Consider the following 16,418-nt stretch of genomic DNA (forward strand, 5'->3'; position numbering starts at 1 on the left):
GGTCTGCAAATTATATATACCAAATCCGAGATCGCACTACAGTGAAGAAAAGGGTAAATTTCTCAATCCTCCCTGTACCACAATCTCCATTCAAAAGCTTCTAGTTTTCAAAAACATGATCATATTGTCTCCACCATATGAAGTTTGAGTTTCTGAAAACTCAATCAACTGATAGAGATCCACACAGACACACACACACTCGCACCTGCACGTGCACACACACATATAATAGGTGTGATAAAAATATGTATCGAGCACTTTGTATTTGTGTTTATCGTCACTCTTGCTAGATCACCACAAGTTGGTCAGCACCACTGGCACGTCATTCCCTGAACCTGCGCACCATTGGCATGTCATTTCCTGAACCTGCGCACCATTGGCATATCATTCCCTGAACCTGCGCACCATTGGCACGTCATTCCCTGAACCTGCACTGTTTATGCTGTTGACTAGAAATTTTAAAGTTCACTCACTTATGTAAAACACAAATACACAAATCTCACAACACTCTATTCTAACCTATGTAAATTACCCCTAAACCCAAATTTGCATTTAGTTTCATATCAAAGGTAAATCATGGACTACATTTCCAATGCATAATAAAAATGTGATTTTATAAACTGCCCATAAAACAACAATGTGAACCTAAAGTAGCTGCCTAGAAATGAAACTCTTTCTTAGCAGAACAAAAATGTTATGATAAAAGAATAAAAATTAAAGTAATCACTGACTAACCAACAGGAAACTTGTCCTCTGGAGACCCAACAAGGGGTGGGCATGCGATTGGGATGTTGAGGCATACCTCCGCTCCTATCTGGCAGCTTAGCCATGTCCACTCTTCCATCCTCTTTGGACCCCCCTCCCACCCAGTGATGTCCCCAGCCTCCAACAGAGATTGTCACAGGAGATGTCCATGTCACTGCTCTCTCCCCAGGATGGTCACATACGGACCCCCCCTCCCACCCAGTGATGTCCCCAGTCACAGGAGATGTCCATGTCACTGCTCTCTCCCCAGGATGGTCATGCCCATCTGTCCCTGCCACTGCATCAGTCATGCAAGCTATTAATCGAACATGGGTCACCTGGGCTGTGGTCAAGGCTTTATCCCTCTATGTCACCACAGCATGGTACCATATTTTTATATATTTCTGGAAAATAAGCATTGAAGATGCTGTTTTCTAACTTTTCTTAAACAGCAGAAAGATAAAACAGCATAAATTAGAAAATTGCTTAGAACAACAGTTATTGAAAGATATAATACTGACAGTATGGCTAAGTAACTAGAACAAGTTCCCATTACTAATTCCTATCTGCTACACCTATTGTGTCAAAATTCATTATAATAACAGGGACTGAAGTTCAAGCCCAACAAGGTGATTGTGCCAAACTACCTCCATAATCTTATGGTAGGTAAAATATATGGGAATTACTCCAAACACAAAATTAACCACTGCCAAGAAACAACAGCTGCAAATCAGCTTCAAATTCACCAATTTATTGCTGGAAAGATTAAGCGCCTTTGTCTAAATGTGAAATATTTCTTCAGAATCAATGTTATCACTTCAAACAAAATTTTAAATAACCTTCTTCCCATGTCATGTGTTCTCCATGTCCAATACCAGATTTACCAATAAAAAATGTAACCAAGAGCAAGTATAACAAATTAAATAAATAAACGCTTTCTAAAATACAACTCGTACATATTTAAACTGAATAAGACTTTAGTCTTAACATACTAATAATTGAAATATGTTCATTTCGACCTGGTAACACTGTAGCATTTAATCTGAGTTGCCATAGCAACTCTCTTTACTCTGTACTATCCCCCCAAGCCCCCCCCCCCCCATGATCTTTTAAAATGTAATCAAGGCCAAAAGAAATTAAAACAATGGTCCTGATTTATTTGTATATGTTTAGCTAAAGAATTTTTTATGTTGTTCTTTTTAATGTCTAAACAATGATCATAAATATGATCTTTAAATTTTCGCTCGGTCTTACACACATAGAATCCATCACATTAGCCACACAAAGCAAGATAAATTACCCCTTGGGAGTAACATGCACAATAAAATGTAGACTTTCATTTAATTTTATTAACAGTCACCGAATTCCCTTCTGACAAGAATTTATATTGAGTACACAACCTGCACAGTTGGAAATTAAGTGCATAGAAAAGGTATGCAACACTGATTTGTCTGAGAATGCCCAAAGAGATTGAACTGAAGGCAAAAACAGTCCAATCTGTAACATTTACCAGAAAAGCAACTCCAAAGATTCAGGGATAGCTCACAAAATTCCAGACAGAATATGGAGAAAATTTACTTGTGATTTATTTAGTTTCAAGGAGAGTCAGTATCTCACATGTGCTGATTACTGTTGTTAGTATCCTGCGGTCATCGAGCTGAAATATACTCATTCGGCCCCTGTCTTACCATCGTTGAAGTTATTCTTCCTTAACATAGTACTTCTGCTGTAATTATTACAGGTAATAAACTATGGTTTGCAAGATGAGAAAGTCAAGCTTCTTTCCAACAGAGGGAGTTCCATCATGATACAACTTCACCAAGGTGCCCTCAAACAAATATCTAAGAGTTCGGACAACAGAGAAGAACATCAGTGAAAAAACTGCATTGGCAACTCAAGGCAAGACCATTATCGCACAAGCATACACTCACACATGTGGACATACTCAGTCATGCCTACACACCGAGACATACACATACTTATGCACGCCTGCACATCTACATGTACACACACACACACACACATACTCAGGCACACACACACACACACACACACACACACACACACACACACACACACACACACACACACACACACACACACACGCGCGCAAACACGTCTGCACACATCCCACACATACTTTCTTTGCCACTCAGTCAACCAGCTTGAATGTCAGTTGCTTACATAGACAACCTGTTTGCCTCCTCTACTAAAAAATATAACCACTTCCTGTGTACATTACTGTGGCTGTTGCTGTCTTACAATCAGGCAACAGATGCAGAATATACTGTTGCTGTCACACACAGATTAATTTATCCCCACTTTTCTGCAACCACCACCGACGTGTGATTACAAAGAAAGTGAAAGAAATTGTCACATAATACATTTTCAGTTATTGCTGCCATTCACAACAGTTACCAACCCCAGCTCTGATCACTCTAATAAATAAATTATTACCTTAAAAAAGGATTGGATCACATTTATCTTCAGTGTGTCCTCTTACCACTGCTTACAGATTACATATTTGTATAACTCTCAACTTCTTAGCTCAACAGTCAGGGGAAAACCTTCAAAAATAATGGGGGACAAAGAACTAAAATCAATAACTGATTTTTAAATATTGCTCTTATATACTTAGGGAAGAAAATGCTAGAATAAGAAGTTATGAAATGTCGTTCCTTTTCTGAAAGATATGAAGTCTGAAACTCATAGATCTGTCATTACTTGGTGTGTGCAATCCTCAACATTTTGACAGAAAATCACAGTCTCAAGGAACAAGACTGAAAGTATGAGGCAAAATTGGGGTCTTTCTGCTAAATCTGAGGCAGTTGAGTTACTTGTGTATCTCATAGCTCTCAATGTCCAATCTCCAAAATGTGGAACAGTACTTCTCACGACATGGAACAAATGGACAAAATGTGGAAACATACCAATCACAATATGGAAAACTGGGCAAAATGTGGAAAAATACCAATCACAATGTGGAAAAGTGGACAAAATGTAGAACGCTACTTCTCACAATGTGGATCAAATGGGCAAAATGTGGAAAAGTACAAATCACAATGTGGAAAAGTGGGCAAAATGTGGAACACTGCTTCTCACAATGTGGAACAAAGGGGAAAAATGTGGAAAAGTACCAATCACAATGTGGAAAACTGGGCAAAATGTGGAAAAATACCAATCACAATTTGGAAAAGTGGGCAAAATGTGGAACACTGCCTTTTACAATGTGGAGCGAATGAGCAAAGTGCGGAACATCTGCTAAATACTTAACAGCTTAATAAGGCAGCTCACATCAACTGTTTCTTTACGCTCACAAAAAGTACTTTTGAAGAATTAACTTTATCCTGTATTATCTACCGTACGTATTTGTTAAAAATTCAACAGGTAATAGGTTCATATCCTTTTAGTGTGGAACAAGGAGATTTATTCCTCAAAATGAGGAAGGTTCATCACCATCATGAAGTACAGAAGCGCATACCTCTCAACCTCTTTGCACAGGAATCGGGGAGAAAAAGAAAACTAATGTCATACAAAGGATCCAACTCAGGAATATTTTAAATATTACTTTAATTCATTTGTAGAGTTAATAGAACAACATGTTTGGCATGAAAATGAATGTTCTGAAGTATAAAAAGTTGAAACTAAATGCTTGCCATTACTGGCTGTTTTCCCCAGAAATACAAAACAAAATCAGGCAAAATCAGAGGCAGTTGAGAGCTGTGCATTGGAGAGGTATGGTACATCTTATAAAACTCCCATAAAAAGAAAAAAAAACAGTCCCTGCAGATCAGGAGCATCCCCTTTTAACATTATAAGTAAGCCCTGAGATTGGTCATTCTGGATAGCTTATCTCTAATTCCTGCTTATATTCTTACACTAATTACAAGCTTTAACCACAACCCAGCTTAGGATAGAGTATATAGAAAATAAATGAATGGTCTTTTTTACACCCCACATTCAGTCACTGACTAGCATCTATATCTTAATCAGGTTTACAGCATGACCCTGTTTACGATAAGTATGTAATTGGAGAATGAATGTTTTTCCTGCTTTTTTCCCATCCAATTGTAGCTTCTGTGGGCCCCCCACACATTCATAGATGATTAGGGGCCCCCTGCATTTGTAGGTATTGCAGGTCCTTAATGCTTTCTATGACTGGAAAATGACATTACCAGCAAACTGCTTCCACTTCTATTTAAACTAATTTAAATAAACTAACAAGCATAACTAAACTATAAAACTAACAAATCCTAACATAACCCTCCCTATACAAACAAAACATATGAAAAATGAACTCATGCTATAAAAATTAAAAAATAAATATAATAAAAAGCAGTTCCAAATACCCAAGAACTACAGAGGAAAATCACCCACAACACACAATGTTCATAACAAGTTACACAAACCACCTAAAGCTCTATTCAGCAGCAAATGGGTGATTAATTAGCCCATTGAAATTAACATGAAACCCTACTCTTACCTACTAAAATAGGAAAAGAAAAGATAAACAGAATACGTAGGGGTCTGGTTTGTGTGCTACATGAAATGTTTTGTACTGTACTATTAAGAAAAGCATTACTTTTGTTGAGCTGCAAATTTGCTGACATCAAACTGCTACTCATAGAAGGAAAATAAATGAAATACAACCCAGCAAATGATCAGTTAATATACTCAGCCTCTGGGACCCACGTTAATGTTCACCCCCTGAAGGACACATGTTACTGTTCAGCACCTGTGGGACCCATGTTAATGCACTCTCCCGTAGGAACCATGTTAGTGTTAACCCCCATGAGGCCCATGTTAATGCACTTGGCCCCATAGGACACATTAGTGTGTATCCTCTTTGGGACCCATGTTAGTGTTCACCCCCCCTGTGGGACCCATGTTAATGCACTTACCCAAGTAGGACACATTAGTGTTAACCTCCTGTGGGACCCATGTTAAGGCATTAACCCCCATTGGGACCCATGTTAAGGTATTAACCTCTGGAGGGACCCATATTAATGTTCAACACCCTGGTGGGAACCATGTTAATGCAGTTTCTCCCTTATGGGACCCATGTTAGGGCTCAGGCTCCTTTGGAACCCGCACTAATGCACATGCCCCCTGTGAGACCCATGTTAATGCACTTGCTCCCTATGGGACCAATGTTATTGTTCAGCCTGCTGTGGGACCCATGTTAATGCACTTGCTCCCATGAGGTCCATGTTAGTGTTAAGTACCCTGTGGAATCCAAGTTAATGCACTTGCTTTGGTGGGACCCATATTAATGCACTTGCTCCCTTTGGGACCCATGTTATTGCTCAGCCTGCTGTGGGACCCATTTTAATGCACTTGCTCCCATGGGGTCCATGTTAGTGTTAAGTACCCGGTGGGACCCATGTTAATGCACATGCCCCCTGTAGGACCCATGTTAATGCATTTGCTCCCATGGGGTCCATGTTAGTGTTACGTACCCTGTGGGACTCATGTCAATGCACATGCCCCCTGTGGGACCCATGTTAATGCACTTGCTCCCATGGGGTCCATGTTAGTGTTAAGTACCCTTTGGAATCCAAGTTAATGCACTTGTCTTGGTGAGACCCATGTTAATGCACTTGCTCCCTATGGGACTCATGTTATTGTTCAGCCTGCTGTGGGACCCATGTTAATGCACTTGTTCCCATGGGGTCCATGTTAGTGTTAAGTACCCTATGGAATCCAAGTTAATGCACTTACCTTGGTGGGACCCATGTTAATGCACTTACTCCCTATGGGACCCATGTTATTTTTCAGCCTGCTGTGGGACCCATGTTAATGCACTTGCTCCCATGGGGTCCATGTTAGTGTTAAGTACCCTGTGGGACCCATGTTAATCCACATGCCCTCTGTGGTACCCATGTTAATGCACTTGCTCCCATGAGGTCCATGTTAGTGTTAAGTACCCTGAGGGACCCATGTTAATGCACATGTCCCCTGTGGGACCCATGTTAATGCACTTGCTCCCATAGGGTCCATGTTAGTGTAAAGTACCATGTGGAATCCAAGTTAATGCACTTGCCTTGGTGAGACCCATGTTAATGCACTTGCTCCCTGTGGGACCCATGTTGTTGTTCAGCCTGCTGTGGGACCCATGTTAATGCAATTGCTCCCATGGGGTCCATGTTAGTGTTAAATACCCTGTGGAACCCATGTTAATGCACTTGCCTTGGTGGGACCCATGTTAATGCATATGCCCCCTGTGGGACCCATGTTAATGCACTTGCTCCCATGGGGTCCATGTTAGTCTTAAGTACCCTGTGGGACTCATGTTAATGCACATGCCCCCTGTGGGACCCATGTTAATGCACTTGCTCCCATCGGGTCCATGTTAGTGTTAAGTACCCTGTGGAATCCAAGTTAATGCACTTGCCTTTGTGGGACCCATGTTAATGCACTTGCCCCCTGTGAGACCCATGTTAATGCACTTGCTCCCTATGGGACCCATGTTATTGTTCAGCCTGCTGTGGGACCTATGTTAATGCACTTGCTCCCATGGGGTCCATGTTAGTGTTAAGTACCCTGTGGGACCCATGTTAATGCACATGCCCCTGTGGGACCCATGTTAATGCACTTGCTCCCATGGGGTCTATGTTAGTGATGTTCATCATATTCATCACTGTTGCAGTAGCCTTAGTCATATGTGAAGGATATAACAGCTATTCAGCTTCTAAAGCTTCAGAGTACCTTCCATGCACCCAAACCATCAGTCAGCTTGAACTGAGCTGACTAAAAAGACAGGTCTGGGTGCCAAACCCTTCAGAATTTTCCTACTAATGAAGAATACATTCCCCTGAGGCTTTCAAAAATCAACATTCGGCTAGTGCTGTTCCTTTGCTGGGTGGGAAGCTCCCTTTGGGGGAAAACTTTCCATTTTAAAATAATTGTTTGTTTAATCATACTTTTCTATTTATGTTTTAATGGACTGTCATGAGACCATTGTGTACTTTTCAACCAAAGTGCACTTTTTCTTGTCAGTTTAAAAGTTGTTTAAAGTAATTGAAAACCAATTTTTCATGGAGAAATTACATTTATTTTACTTTTTGGAGCTAGCAAAGTGTTTTAGACTGCTTTTTTACTGTGTTTTGTGTGAAAAAGTGGCTTTTAAAAATTGCTTGCTTTCCCCAGGAAATTGGCACCATTTTTAGTTTGACCATGGAATTGGTCCCATGGTTTGTCCTTCATCCAGGTATAAAAAGAAAAAGTTAAGCAAACAGCCTTTGCCACCACAGCAGGCTCGCAATTTGCTTCAGCCACAGGTAGATAGATAACCTAGCCCCTTGGTCCATTCACCTTTGTAAGGACTTCATCTCCCACCTTCTCACTCACATATACAACCTCTGCTTAATTAATAAGATTATGCCTCAGATATGGAAAACACCAACAGTCACGCCTATTCCAAAACTACCCAAGCCAACTACTGCTTCAAAATTCCATCCTATCTCAATATTTCCCAATTTAGGTAAAATACTAGAAAAAAAAAATCTGCAACCAAATTACTGCTTACCAACCTTAATACCCTCTTCTATCAAGGAAGCAACAGATTCTGATCTGGACATAACACCATAAAAGCTCTCTGCTCCTTCTCAGATCACAGGATCATAGGATGTTACTAGGCTAATGGCCCTGGGGGCCTTACAAGCCTAGCCAAGAGTTTATCACCAAAATATACCCCTCACCCTGTCAATGATGGACACAGGTGGGACCCCTGGGACAAATTTGTGACTTCCCAGCCACTCATCAAGGTTGTGCTTGAAGAGGGTCAGCAATGTGCTCTGTTTGACATGTGTGGGAAGTCTATTCCAGAGACGGGGACAGCCTCTGGGAGACAAACCTGTCTCTCCAGCAGGTTTTGTTGATGTTGCATATTAGATTCAGGCCTTTTGAGCAGGTAGCACGTGTGGAGTTAGATTTGCAGATATGGAGCACCTCTAGTAGGGCAGGGTCCATATTGCCTTGTAGGTGAGACATAGATCACCCCTGAGCAATCTGTATGATACCAAGTAGAGTGATAGTGATTTGAACCTGTCTGCATAGGACAGGTGTTGGAGGCCATGGATTCTCTTTGTGAGGTATTTCAGTGGCCTTTCCAGATGATGCAGATGTTTGAAGAGGTACATACCAAGTGGGGCATTATACTCAGTTATTGGTCTAATGAGGAAGGAGTATAGAGAGGTAATAACGTCCTTTTTTCTGTATGCAATCCGTTTACTTATGAGATGAACCAAGTAAAAGATTTTTCTGACCACTGCCACTACATAATGGTTGAATGTGAGGTTCATAGTTCATTAGTTCATAGTTCATAGTTCATAGTTTAGTACTAAGCTAACTGCTCTTGCGAGCCATTTTAAGCCTAGCCAATTTGCCCTTGTGAGACTCAAACCCTGCACCTTGTGTTTGTAAGGCAAGCACCTTAGCCATTAAGCCACCCTCCCAAAGGGATATATCAATCATACACACTTACCCCCCTACACACACACTTGTCATGTGCCGGATTCAAACCCCTACCTAACTATGTTAAGACACTAGAGACCGACGCATTAGCGCAGGTTGTTATCAACCTGACTGGCCAGGTGTCTCACCACAGGTTGTGTGCTTAGGGGGTTTCTGTAAATGTGGTAATCAGTACAGGTCATGTTTCTGCCGAATGGTATGATGATACATTTTTTTGCATTTAGCTTGAGGCCATGACTTTGGCAACAGTCATTAGTTGTGACACCCTCTTGCAGTATGTTAACAACATTTGGGGAGTCAATGACAGCACTCAACTTGCAGTCTTCTGCAGACTTTGTCAGCTACAGGCCTTTTGTCTTTAGCGGGACCTCTGAGAAGTAGATGTCAAACATTAGGGGTCCCAGGACAGATCCCTGGGGAACTTCACTAGTGACAGGTATGCTATCTGAGGTGGAGGTGCCTATTTTGACTTTGAGGGTCCTGTTGGTGAGCCAGTTGGCCACCCACCTGATAGGATAGGGATTTATGTCAGGTTGTGTTAGCTTTTCGATGATGCCTGAGTGGGGGATTGTGTCAAAGGCCTTGGCCAAGTCAAGGTAAGCTGTATGTACTGACTTTCCCTCATCCAGGGCCTTGGTGACAGTCTCAAAGAAGTCAACCAGGTTCAACAGTCAAGATCTGCCCTTGACAAATCTGAATTGGGTGAGGTCAAGTGCTTGGAGATTGCCTATGGCCATGTTTATGAAATCCATAATAATATGCACCATGGCTTTACAGATTAGACTTGTAAAGCTAATGGGGCAATAGTTTCCCATGTCAGTAGTGACACCATCTTTGTGCAAAGGGAAGACAATGGCAGTTCTCCACTCTGCTGGAATGAAGCCTGTACTTAGACTGTGGTTAAATAGGGTGCTCAATGGCGAAGCCAGTTCTTGCTGGAGATGATGCTCAATACAACCTGGGATACTATCAGGTCCCATGGAAGCTGTGTTCCTTGCCTTGGATAGGGCCTGTGACACTTGATCTACAGAGATGGGAGGTGCGTGACAAGTATCAGGGATGTTGAAAGGGCCTTTTGGGGGGACAGGGGTGAAGTTTGAGCTGAACGTATCTGCTAGCAGGTTGGCTAAGTCAACAGGATCAGTGTAAGTGATTCTGTTAAGTATTAATTTGGAACAAACCTGGGCTTTGCCATGGAGGTTCCCGATGTAACTAAAGAAGGCTTTGTGATTTCCCTTTGTTTCAGAGGCTAGTTTCACTTCATAATTGGCTTTGGGGGTTTTCACTAGTGGTCTAATTTGTTGAGGCTAAGGAGGGAGTTTTTCCAATTTGGAATTTGTTCCTTTTTACCCTTGGACAACAGTTTCTTCCTTTTGTTGTAAAGGCTGTTGATAGAGGATGTCCACCAAACAGGTTTGTGTTTCCTTGAGGAGCAGGTTTTAGTTCTATTGGGCATGGTTGAGTCCATGCAGTTGTACAGGTGTTGTATACTGCATTGGCATACTTGTCTGCATCCTCTGAGGGGGGACGGTAGTGTGACACTACAGATACCCTCCCTTAGGAGGTTGTAGTCAGGTTTTGAGAAGTTTTTTATCTTGATTATGGCTGGGGAAGGGTTGGCTCGGATAGAAACTTCAAATGAGACAGTCCAATGATCTGCTCTCACCAGGGAAGAACATACTATGGGAGTGGTGCAACAGTCACCCATGTTGGTGAAAATCAAGTCCAGAATGCTATCTTGCCTTGTGGGGGATGAGATGACCTGGTCTAGTGCGTTAGAACTAATGAAGTCAAGGAATCACTGAGAGAGTGCATTAGTGCAAGAATAGTTCACCCAGTCTATAGTGGGGTAGTTGAAGTCACCAAGGATCACAGTGTTAGGGGGTACCTTCATGGAGTCAAGTAGATCCAGGTAAGAGGACTAGGTGTCCTGAGTCATGGACGGGGGTCTATATCTGGCTATAACTTGGATGGATGTCTTGACAACTGTCAGTTGCACCTGGTGTAGTTCTAGTGCATCATCCTGGCAAACCAGTCTGGAGTTGTGCCTGTTCTTAATGAAGATAGAGACTCCACCACCCTTAGTCTTTCTGACCTCATTTTGGGGTCAGAATGTGTGGAATGATGTATAGCCTGGTAAGGCATGGATGCCCTCCACAGCCCTGAACCAAGTTTCTGTGACTGCACAGGCATTGTCATCTTCCAGTGAGTCCATTTTCAGGTTAAAGCTTCTAACGTTAAGCAGCATGACCTTCAATTTGCTTTTTGACAGATCTTTTATGTTGGAAGGTTTGTCCTTGGGACATTATCTAAAAATGGCACAATGGGGGAGGCAAGAGCCTTGGCCAAGATCCAGAAACCCAGTGGTGACAGGTGGAGGCCATCTCTGGCAAAGCATCAAGGCCCGTTGACCTTGTTATCCCAGGTAGATAGAGATACTGGATTCCCTTGGAATGACACAAGAAACTAAGCCAATTGTTGAAGTCAATTATTTTTTGTTGACATTGTGGTATCATTTTTGGTGAAGGTAGGATGCTGCTTAGAGTTAGGATCATACCTGCCTGGAACACGTACTCTGAGAGCTCAGTCAGTCATGTCTCTCTTCATATAGTGCAGATGACATCCTCTCCATTATGTACAAAGGCAACTTGACAGGAGCTGTCTTTATTGACCCCACAAAAGCCTTTGATATGATTGACCATAACTTACTATTTTTCAAATTAACTGAAATTGGCATTAGTTACAATGCAACACCTTGATTTGTGGACTTTCTCACCAATAGATCATTCAAAGTGAAAGGAGGCACCACCACCTCTGAAACAGTTCCGCTTATGAAAGGAATCCCCAGGGTTCCACTTTAGCCCCTTTGTTCTTTTTCATATTTATCAATAAACTCCCATCTGACCATCCTCATTACCTCTAATTCTTTTTGCAGCTGACATGGTCATCTGGAAGTCAAACAAATCCCACTCTGTTATACAACCTCAGCTCCATGATTACCTCCAAACCCTCAACCAGTGGCTAACAGGCCAGAAAATTATACTCAATCCCTCAAAAACAAAAGCAATGCTATTTGAAACCAACCAAAAATAGCCAAAGCAGCTTATTTTATGTTAAATATGTGAACAAGACCACCATAGAAACTGCCACATCCTTCAAATACCTAGGAAATCGGCTAGACCAATCTCTTCACTTTCAACTACACATTCAAAATACATGCAAAAAGATCAACACAGTGCTGTTCTGGGTTAACAAGCTATCCCCTCTTCTGTCCAAGCCAACCAAAGCTACCATAGGCGAAGGAACACTCTTATCTCAACTCAAATATGGACTGCACATCATAGCTGCAACCTCAAAGACAAATGCCACGATCTTACAAACCATCTGCACTAAAATCTGCTGGGTCATTACTTACGCCCCAATAATGGACACCACTGCCTAACTATCACCAAAGCTAAATGGCTCCCAGTACATTTGAGAGCCAACCTCCTTCTAGGATCATTAATCTACAAAGCCGTTTCTCCTGAGACATCACCCCCCTCTCACTCATAAACGTTTCACCAAAACCCCACTTATAATCTAAGGGGTATGTTTCAATCTGAATCCACCCTACTATTTCCAAAAAATAAAAATAAACTCTGTTGCACTGACTGTAAATTATCTGTCCTACCATTTAAACGATGGCCCTCCATTCATCTCTTAATGTGAGTACTTTGATTTCAGACAACACCTCTTTGCCCAAGCAAAGTGCAGCTGCATTTCCTCAGGCCACATTACCTAAGTCCTGCAGCTCCCTCACACACCCCTTTATCCGTGTTTTATCATTCCTTACCTCATCTTGTCACCCCCTTTACTTACTGCCCCGGGTTCATGCTATCTCCCTCTACACACCCCTTTATCTGTGTTTTATCATTCCTTACCTCATCTTGTCACCCCCTTTACTTACTGCCCCGGGTTCATGCTACCTCCCTCTTCTCTTTGTATCTGCCTCACTTCTCTTTTCTGCTGTTCTTCGCTCTGCATGCCCCTCTCACCTTTTCTCTGTCTTCTCCGCATGGTATCCTTTCTTGTAACTATTCTCACTTGCCTCGTCTAATGTCTTCATACCTCTCTATGTATTGGTATGCTGCTACCTCTGTAGCATAAGCCATCTCAGTCATTATGGCTACATCTTATCCATAAAACTCTGCTAAGCATAATTCCATTGTTTTCAACCATGTTATGACATTGTTAACTGCTTCTTGAACTAAATGTTGTAGCATATTCTTGCATATGTAAATGTGTGTGTGTGTGTGTGTGTGTGTGTGTGTGTGTGTGTGTGTGTGTGTGTGTGTGTGTGTGTGTGTGTGTGTGTGTGTGTGTGTGTGTGCATTTGTTTTTATCATATCTTTGTATATGTAAATATGTTTGATTCATTCTTTATGTGATCCTATTCACCTGGGCTGTGCCTGCAAATGGTCCATTGAGATTGGTGCACTAACCCAGATAAACAAATGTAAATCAACAAATAGGTGACTCTGCTGAGGGCCTTAGCTGTCCTCAGAACACTCATCTTTTACCTCAGATACCTCAGGTGTAGCGCTTACACTCACTATGGACAAGGGATTAGCCACATCCTCTGTGGCTGTTGGGGTCGCCTTGATGGACAAGGGGAGCCACTCTAGTCGGTTCTGAGAGAGAGAACAGGGAAGACTTCCATGTTTCATTAGACTGTTGTGCCAACCCCTGAGGAAGCTACTGCTTCCATTAATAGTGCTGTTGGTCCAATTTTTCCTGTCAGAAATGAACAGAAAACTAAACCTGTATGTTCTACTCCTCAAATTTCCTTAGACAGGAGCAGTTTACTAGGTCTGGCTCAGCATTTATTGATCCTTCTTACAAAGTAGGTTCTGATAAAAGAAAGATGGATACCTCTTTTCCTGTAGAGATTTAAGATTTTTGCATCTGGACAGGAAGATGAAAGGAAATGCACAAAGTTTTCTACTCAGATTTTTGATTATGACTCAGAGGAGAGCTCAGTTTTTGATTCTCCTTGTGTGGGGTTTCTCTTTCTCTGAGACTATTTCTGCAAAGTGCCAGTGTTTTCAGTGGGAAAACACACAGAGGTTTCTCAGTCCCTCAGAAAATACTATGAGCTGTTCCAGAAGGAATTTCCAGAACCTTCACCTCACCTCAGTTCTTTCAGCTTTGGAAGATGTGTGTGCTAGTACCTGCAATTATCCTGACAGTCAGTCAGCTGTCCCCAAAAAGACAAATAGGATGTATAAAGTTCATTAATCTTTTAAGTTTTCATACATTCTTGTTAAACCTGACCCAGCAGATATAGCTTTAGTTAAGTTGCTAAACATTTAGTTAATTCTAGTCCTACTCTTTCCGATAAGGATGGGGAGACTTCAAATTATCAGAATTTTGAATGGCCAGGCTCATATGTTAAAGTTTATTCTGACTAAATGTGAGGAATACTTTGCCTGAACTTTCTTCTTGTGAGAATAATCTGCTTTAAATAATTTTGTTTCTTCAAATATAAAAGGCACTGCCGATTGCTTGCAGTGTGTGTATGACTCAATTAATTCTTCTTCCAGAGTTATGGCCATTGGTGCTGTTTGAGGAGGTTTGTCTGGCTGCGTTCTTAGAACCTCCCAGATGATGTGAAAAAATGAGAATTAAAATTCTCCTTTGAGCAGAGATTTAGTTTTTGGTTCCTCTGCTGCAGAGGTGATGAAAGAAATAAGGTGATACAGGGAATCTGTACGAGTTTTCAGCCCTACTTTTCCAGATTCTAGGTGACTCTCTAACCCCTCATCCAGTTATGTCAAAAAACAAAATAAACAGTCTCAACAAAATGCAGGTAAACAGACATTTAAGAAAAAATGGCAAGGGGGTTTCCAAAAAGAATTCAGGACCCCCAAAACTAAGGATAGTCCAAGTCAGAATTATTATTCAAGAGACCTGAATCCCGCCCCCCCCCCCCGGCAGCCTCCTTTCCCTTCCAGAAATTCTGAATCTCCACTTTTCTCTTTGGCAACCGATAGTTTCAGACAAATGGGTTATGAAGATCATTCCTCAAGGTTAGAAATGGTAGTGGGAGGAAATTCTTCTTTTCAGGAAGATAATTCCGCCAGACCAGACTCTTTTATTTCCACCTGTCCTTCATCACATCCTGTCCCAAGGAGTGATAAAACCAGTTACTCCTTCACAGGTGGGAAAGGTTTTTATTCAAGGATGTTTTAGTGCCAAAGAAAGAAAATGTTTGGAGACCAGCTCTGGATCTTTCTTTCCTAAACCTGTTTGCTATATTGTGCCCAAGTTCAAAATTATGTCATCTTACAGTCTGTTACTCCTTCTTCATTATTCAAGTTGGCTGGTAACACTAGACTTAAATGGTGCTTATGATCACATCCCTATTCATCCAGACTTCAGGCATTTCTTAAAGTGTAGTGAGTCTGGATCACATTATCAGTTCTCTTCCTTACCCTTTGGGCTGACCGCTGCAGGAAGCACGTTCACAAAGTATCTAGCTCCAGTTATTGCTCATTGCAGGCTATAAGGTATCCAAATTTTTCCATATTTAAATGACTTGCTTATCTTTGCAGAGACATTTTCAAAATGGCAGGATCTCTTACTTGGATAAGAGATGTCTTATACAAGTTTGGATACCAAGAAAACATTTGAAGGTCTTTTTTGACTCCTTCACACAGGATTGTGTTCCTAGAGTGTCAGCTAGACACCTCAGTTCAAAGAGATTGAAAAAAAAAATAGATCTGTATCTTGATTTATTTCTAATGTTTTTAATTCAGACTTCAGTCACTGGGAGGGAATACCTCAGGACTTTGGGTCTCATGGCATCTCTGATTGTCATGATACTCCTGACAAGATTCCACATGAGAAAGATACAATAGTATCTGAAGTGTCTTTGGTCCCAGGAACAACATCCTTTGTTTTGTCAAATCCCAGTGCTGGGGTTTGTCAATACAGAAATCACTTAGTGGAAATGATAAATATCCATATATCCAGGTCTCCCCTTCTCTCTCTCTCTGTTCCAAAGCAGTCAGTCACCACAGATGCCTCAGACTTTGATTGGGGAGCAGTTTTAATAGAGATAAATGTTCAAGGTGGGTAGAACACCAAGGACAGATACAAGCACATAAATATGAAAGAGCTGCTTACTCTGATCAAGGCATTTGACTTTCTGACTCAGC

Source organism: Protopterus annectens, chromosome 12.part0 (assembly GCF_019279795.1).
Source record: "Protopterus annectens isolate FY-2018-M chromosome 12.part0, PAN1.0, whole genome shotgun sequence".
NCBI classification, from domain to species: Eukaryota; Metazoa; Chordata; order Ceratodontiformes; family Protopteridae; genus Protopterus; species Protopterus annectens.